The sequence below is a fragment of the Myotis lucifugus genome, unplaced genomic scaffold, assembly GCF_000147115.1.
Source record: "Myotis lucifugus unplaced genomic scaffold, Myoluc2.0 scaffold_684, whole genome shotgun sequence".
Lineage (NCBI taxonomy): Eukaryota > Metazoa > Chordata > Mammalia > Chiroptera > Vespertilionidae > Myotis > Myotis lucifugus.
In genome coordinates this window covers 337,449-345,405 of record NW_005871732.1, presented here as the reverse complement: position 1 = coordinate 345,405, position 7,957 = coordinate 337,449, and positions in this window count along the sequence as shown.

Sequence of the window (7,957 nt, the reverse complement as noted above, 5' to 3'; positions counted from 1 at the left end):
ATATTGCATTACATAATAAACGATGCTAGTGGTATTACTGATTATTATGAATTATAAAATTACTAAGGCCTGGTGCAGGAATTCGTGCACAGGTGGGGTCTGGCCCACCCGCCCCGATTGGGGTCTATTGGGGCTGGCTGGCCGGGGGAGGGGATGCAGGAGGTTGGCCGGCCGGCCCCGCCCCCATTGGGCAGATTGGCCTGCCACTGAGCGCATCATAGCGACCGGTTGTTCCGGTTGTTCTGGTCCTTCCGGTTGCTTGGCTTTTATATATATAGATAAGTGAAGGCATAGCAGTGAACTCCCAGTTAGAGATATTGCACAGATATAACTTGACTCCCTTCTTGCTGTCCGACTGTATTTGGAACTGTAGATTGTCACTGTATGTCCACAGTATCTATGGCAATAGAAATTGCCAGGACTTCTATGGCACTAATATGTGCCAGCCACTGTTGTAAGCACTTTACATACTAGTAGAACTCATTTAATTCCTACCACAGTTCTCCTGAAGTGGGTCCAACCATTCTCCCACTTACAGATGAAGAAACCGAGCCGGGGAAGGCATATAACTTGCCCAGCACAGAGGCCATACATAGCAGCCCTGGGATTCAAACCACTGGCCTGGCTCTGGAGCCCTCCATGCCTCAGGCGGATGGACCTTCTGTGCTGAGTCCTTTTGATAAAGCCGTTTGCAGGATGGGGAACTTGGGGTTCACTCCCATCGCTCCTCTGCCCGGGAAGCTAAGAGGCCAACAGTGATAAGCCCAGAGGGGTTTTTATTCTGAAAGCCTTTAGGCGAAATGTATGCTCTTCCGGCTGAGGCCGACCACACTGCTCACCTTTGTTTATCTCAGTCCTTTGCACATCCTGTTTCCCCTTAGACCAGGTGTCCCAGGCCTGCTTCTCTCCTCCACATCTCCCCCTGCAGCCAGGTCAGGGCTCTGCATTAGAGACCAGCCCTGCCCCCACTGCTCAGGCTCTCCCAGCAGATAACCGGGAGATCGAAGGCCTGCCTGGTGGTCTTCCAGCAGCAGCCCTTGGACTTGAGTTTTGCTCCCATGTTGCAGCTGAGGATCCAGCTCTCTGAGTACAAGGGGCCAAGGGAGAGGTGGTGCAGCTGAGCAGTTATGAACACAGAGCGGCAGCAGGAATGTCAAGGCCCAAATCTTGGTTTTCCTTCCATTTAGTTGTGTGATCTCGGGCAAATATGTAACCCTTCAGTGCCTCCATTTTCCTTGCTTTTAAATAAGAACTAATAACCTGACTTGGAGAGCTGGTGTGGTGACCAGGTTTGTTAATCATGCGAAGCATTTAGAATAGTGCCTGCTGCATAGTAAGGGCTTGAGAAAGATTCATTTTTATTCTTCATTGCATGTAGAACCACCCAGTTGTCTAAATAGTTCTGTGCTGACCTCTGATCTCTGGCCCCTCTGGCCCATCACCCTTTCTCTTGATTGGGTGCAGAGCCCCTTTCCTTCCTCCCTCCCCCTTCTCTCTTGAGGCTGCAATTAACAAAGGGTAGCAGCACACGTTGGATTCCATTAGGACAAGACCCCAAAGCAGATGCTGCTGATGTGCAGAGGATGGAGCAAAAGAATCGGCTCCAGAGGCTCGGGACCTGCTTGGGACAAGATGCTAATTGGTTTCTTCCTGGTGACTCTCCACCCCTAAGTGGGCAAGAAAGAGGGTCTCCGTGGCTTGCAGGGGATCATGCAAATGAGCACCCGCGCCCAGGGAGAGGGGAAGACTGTCTCTCTCTCTCTCTCCAAAGAGAACACAACCTCATTTGTCCCGGCAAAGATTTAATGCCTGCAGGCCCACTAAGCTGGAGGTGGATAAAGGTCGCCTCCCAAACTCGCAGCGCTCTGGCTTGTGCACAGGCCGGGAAGGTCCTGGGGTCATGGAGGCATGAGAAGAGTTGATAGTCATTCTATCACCCATGAGTTTGGGGGACGCGAAGAGCGTGTGGCTGTCAGTGGTGGGATCAGGTTGGACAATGAACAAGTCCCCATAGGAGTCCCTCCCCTGGGAACTCTGCGTGGCTACAGTGTCCTGCTGGACCGGGCGATGTGGCCTTGAAGGGAGGGGCTTTGTCTCATACGTGCACTAGTGCCCCGGTCATGGATTCATGCACATTGAAAGGAAATTAATTAGAAGGTGGCCGGTGGGGCAGGACTGGGCGACGACCCAGACATGCCCTGGAGCCAACCTCCCGCGGTCCCACCCCTGCCAGCTCCACCTGGGGCGCTCCCCCCCCTCGAAGGGCGAAGGGGGAAGGGCGTCTGCAGAGTGAGCGGGGTCCCTCCAGCAGGTGGGGTCCTTCGGCCTGGCCTGTGGGGATCGGACTGAAACCGGCTCTCTGACATCCCCCGAGGGGTCCCGGATTGGAAGAGTGGTTAGAGCGCCAGCCCTTGGACTGAAGGGTCTCAGGTTCCATTCCATTCAAGGGCATGTACGAGGGTTGCAGGCTCAATCCCCGGCCCTGGTCCAGGTGTGCGAGAGGCAACCAATCACTGTGTCTCTCTAACCACTGAGCACCCGGCCAGGGCAATTTTTGTATCTCTTGGGCCCCCAGTTTCTTCATCTGTAAAATGGGGGAAATAAACTCTAGCATCTATTTTATGGATTGTTGAAAGGACTAAAGGAGATAACAAGTGCAAAAGTCTTAGCATCGTCCCTCATATTATAAGCACTCAAGAAATGTTAGCTGTAACCATAATTCAAGGGCAACTACAAGGCCACAAACCCCAAATGTTATTCACCACCTGCTAACTGGTCCCTAAACTCTACACAGTTAAGAGTACAGGCTGAAGCCCTGGCTGGTGTGGCTCAGTTGGTTGGGCATCGGCCCGTACACTGTACGGTTGCTGGTTCGATTCTGGTTGTGGGCTTGATCCCTGGTAGCGGGTGTGCAGGAAGTAGTTGATTGATGCTATGCTCTTACATCTAAGTTTCTCTCTTCTCCCTTCCTCGCTCTCTAAAAATCAATAAACTGTTAAAAAATAAAGAGTTAGGCTGAGGAGCCAGACTGCCTTGGTTCAAGACCTGCTCTTCTACTGACTAGCAGTATAGCTTTGGGTAAGTTCCTTAACTTGAGGCTCTATTTCCTCATCTTTAGAGGGAATGATGCTGATAATGGACTCCCTCTTTAGGGGACATTGTGAGTCTCAAATAAGTGAATAGATGTAAACGGCTTAAAAAGGTACCTGATACACAGTAAATGCTCAATTAATGTGAGAATCCATGCTATGGCCACTACACATCCCATTTCCAAGGTTGTATTACTTGTTTGCACCAGGGCAAAGGTAACCTACTGGCTCTGGTCTGTCATTTACCCGCAGTGAGAACAACTCTCCCACCCGAATAGATGACGGTTCCGGGAACCTGAGAGCAAAGATGACTAAGCTCTGACCCCTGACCTCCAGGCACATCCCGCAGGCCCGTGGGTCTGGGCCACACTGGCTGCTAATCCTGCAGCCGCTGGCAGCTTTAAAAGCTCTTTCTCTGTTACCATCCTGTGCTTGTTTGGGGAACATGGATGTTACCAGTCCATTTGCAACTGAGGAAACAGGGTCCCTTCGTTTAAATGCCTCACAAAGGTCACCTCACAAAGGTCACCCCGCTGGCTGGCGAGTGGCTGAGGCAGGCTTAGAGCCCGTGCCCTCCCTCAAGGCGGTGTCGGCAGCCCCAGGAATGCGTTCTGAGAGGTGAGGGACTCAGGACCCGGGAGGGCACCCAGGAGGAGCTCAGAGAGTGGAGGGAGCGCAGGGTGCAGCAAGTCCTCCTCTGCGTCTGCCTGCGGTGGAGCCCAGGCAAGTGACTGTTTTCCTCTGAATGCTCCAGGCAGATGCTGGGGTGGGGGAGGCCTTGCCCTGAGGGCTCCCGCCTGCCCCTCCTCCCTGCCTACCCATCCCAGTTAAGCCCCTCTCTCCTAACTGTCGGAGGAAGCTGCCTTTGTCACTCAGGCCTTTTAATTCCGGGCTGCCACTCTCCTCCCTTGTTTAGTGGCTAATGAGCCCTCCCCTGATTAGAGTGTTATGGTCACCTATAATTCGGCCCCACTAGTGCTTTTGAATAAGCGACTTTTAACCTGTTTCATCTTGTAATTGGGGGCATCTGCCCAGGGGTACCCACATATGAAGCAGGCACAGGTGTGGGTAGAGGGTAAACGAGCTATGCTTGTTGGGTACACACTTGCAGATGTCTGTGAGTACAATAGATGTGCGCTGCCTTTGTATGCATACGTGGGCTATGTGGTGGTAATAAGGGAGAGCATGTGGCCGCACGATTACTACTTAGGTGTGCATGTGAAGGAGGGCATGTGTGCGCAAGGAGTTCTAGTTGTGTGTGTGCAAGTGTGTGTGTTAAGGGAAGGGGGTAGGGGGACAGGAAACGGTTGCTAAGTTCCTACCGTCTCTCTCCCCAAAAAAGTATTTATTTTTATAGATATTCCATGTACACGGATTGAAAAGATATACAAGGTCCACCCCCCGCCCCCAGCCATCCAGTTCTCCCCCCAAAGGCAATCGTTATCACCAGAAATATTCTGTACCTACTAGTACACAGCATGTATTTACACGTACCTTTTTCATAGCAGAGTGATAGGCGGCTGACACATTGTTCTGGCCTCGCCCTGGGCTGTTATTAATGACTTTGGTCTGTTCCACATCTACAGAGAGAGCATTTCCCCCCTATCTTTGTTGTTGCTGATTTCAGAGAGGAAGGGAGGGGAGAGAGAGAGAGAGAGAAACATCAATGATGAGAGAGAATCATTGATCGGCTGCCTCCTGCACGCCCCACACTGGGGATCGAGCCCTCGACCTGGGCATGAGCCCTGATCAGGAGTCAGACCTGGGCCCACACTCTCTCCGCTGAGCCAAACCAGCTAGGGCCCCCTATCTTTTTAATGACTGCATAGTATTTGCTGTCCTACCATGATCACTTACCAATACTCTTGTGAAGTAAATCTGTGTCTTCCCATTTGAAAAAATACACTTTCCTCTCATCTTTCTCCTGAGGAAGCTTAGCTTGCCCTCGAGCATGCTCACCAGAGCAGCTCTCAACTCTGCACCTGAGCACCGGGCAGGGGCTCCACCTCCGGGCGGGCAGCGGGCACGGGAGCCACGGATCTGCCCCGGAGAGTGAGGCTGCCACGTGGTTTGAAGTCTGGGCTGCCAGGCAGCTGCCATGCTGGCGGTTACAGCTGCCAGGGTGGCCCCGGTGGTGACCTGCTGTGCAGTACAAAGCACCCCAAGCTGGGGCTGACCCCATGCGGCCACGGCTTCTCTCACGCTGCCTGCGAGTCAGGGTGGAGGGCAGCAGGTTGGGGTGCCGGCCCCGACGGCTTGTGAAGCTGCAGTCAGCATGCTGCCAGGCTGCACCCTCAGGAGGCCTGACTGGGCCGAGGAGCCGCTGAAAGGCTCGCCCGCAGGGCTGACCCCGTGGCCCTGGCTTGCACGAGGGGCCGTCATTCTCCATGGGGTCTCTCCGAAGTGCTGGTTGAGTGCCTGTGTTCATTTATTTTATTTTATTTTTGTTACTGCATAACGAGTGGCCACGGCTTAGCAGCTACAACGGCGCTCGTCTGTCTCCTCGCTCTGCAGGCCAAAGCCAGGCAGACCCACGGGCTTTGCTCTTACAAGTCAGAACCAAGGTGCCAGGGTCTGGGCTCCGACCTGGCAGCCCTGGGGGAGATCTGCTTCCAACCCCATTCCGTTTCGGCAGATTCGTTCCTTGTGGTCACATGGGACTGAGCTTCCGTCCCTGCAGGCTGTCGGCTGAGGGGGGCTCTTGCTTCTGGGGCCCCTTTTAGTCAGCCACAGGACAAGGAGTCCTCCGCGTGCTTTGCATACCTCCCACTCCCTCTCTGTCACCAGCCAAAGAAACTGCTTTTAAAGGGCTCATAGGACCCTCTCAGATAACTTCCCGATCTTAAGGTCAACTGATTAGTAACCGTAATTAACCTGCAAAATCCCTCTTGCCCGGCAACCTAAGTTAATGGTGGGCAGACACGTGAAGTCCACGGTTATGGAGGCCAGCAGTGTATGAGAGTTGTTCCACACATCGCTAATACTTGGTATTATCTGCCTTTTTCTTTTTTAATCCTTACCCAAGCATATGTTTTGTTTTGTTTTTAAGATTTTTTAAATTGATTTTTAGAGAGAGAGGAAAAGAGAGATAGAAACATCAATGGTGAGAGAGAATCATTGATGGATGCCTCCTGCATGCCCCCTACTGGGGATCGAGCTCACAACCCGGGCATGTGCACTGACTGGGAATCAAACCAGCAACCTTTCATGGGACAATGCCCAACCAACTGAGCCACACTGGAGGATATGTTTTTATTGATTACTTTTAGAAATTTAGGGAGAGAGAGATTGATGCAAGGGGGAAACATTGATTGGTTGCCTCCCATTCCCGCCCCGACCAGGAATCAAATCTGCAACCTTTTGTTATACAGGACGACACTCCACAGCCAGGGTGTCTTTTTCATTTTCATTATTCTGGTTGGCCATCTAACATGATTCATTCAGCAAACATTTATCAAGTCCTCACTACTATGGACTGAATGTAGTGCAGAGTAGGCACTCAATAATAAATACTTTTAAAATGATTTTCCAGATGGTAAAAATACAAAACTCAATTAGACATGAAATCTTCCCACAGGAGCTTAAAAATATATATGTAGGAAAAGACTGATGACCAGTATGTAAATAACACTCCACAATAGAAAAGGCAATAAGGACCATGAAGAGGGTGCATGAGTCTGCTAGACAAATTCAGAGGAGAGAGAAAATGCTTTTTTATTTAGAGAGAAAAACAGCAAGGGACACTGCCTGGAGTGGGTGGCATTGAAGTGGCTCTGTAAGAACGCACTGGGACTTCGACGTGCAGAGGTGATGGAGAGCAATGGTGACAGCAATATTCCAAGCAGATAGGAGAACATGGACAAGTGGCAGAGCATTCACAGAAGAAATCCAAGAACTGAAAACTAGCAGCTTTCTGGACACATTCAATGCCCAGAAGTATTTTGTTTGGTCAACTCAAAGTTTTTTAACAGGGACCCAAAAACTCAACCCAAGCCATTATGCTCAATTAATATTTGACAAAGGAGTCAAGAGCATACAATGGAGTCAAGACAGTCTCTTCAATTAATGATGTTGGTAAAATTGGGCATTTTCATGCAAATAAATGAAACTAGACCACCAACTTATACCATACACAAAAATAAACTCAAAATGGATAAAAGACTTAAACGTAAGATGCAAAACCTTAAAAATCTTAGAAGAATCCATAGGCAGCAAAATATCAGACATATGTCAGAACAATATCTTTACCAATACATCTCCTAGGACAATGGAAACTAAGGAGAAAATAAAAAGCTTCTGCACAACAAAAGAAACCATCAACAAAACAACAAGAGAGCCCACTGCATGGGAGAACATATTTGCCAATGTTACATCCGATAAGGGTTTAGTCTCCAAAATTTATAGGGAACTCATACAACTTAACAAAAGGAAGATTAAACAATTCAATCAAAAAATGGGCAAAGGACCTAAATAGACACTTTTCGAAAGTGGACACACAGAAGGCCAAGAGACATATGAAAACATGCTCAAAGTCACTAATCATCCAAGAGATACAAATCAAAATGACAATGAGGTACCATCTCACACCTGTCAGAAGGGCTATCATCAACAAATCAACAAACGACAAGTGCTGACGACGATGTGGAGGAAAAGGAACCCTTATACACTGCTGGTGGGAATGCAGACTGGTGCAGCCACTGTGGAAGACAGTATGGAGTTTCCTCAAAAAATTAAAAATGGAACTCCCATTTGACCCAGTGATCCCACTTCTAGGAATATATCCCAAGAAATCAAAAACACCAATCAGAAAGGATATATGCACCCCTATGTTCATAGCAGCACATTTTACCATAGCTAAGATTTGGAAA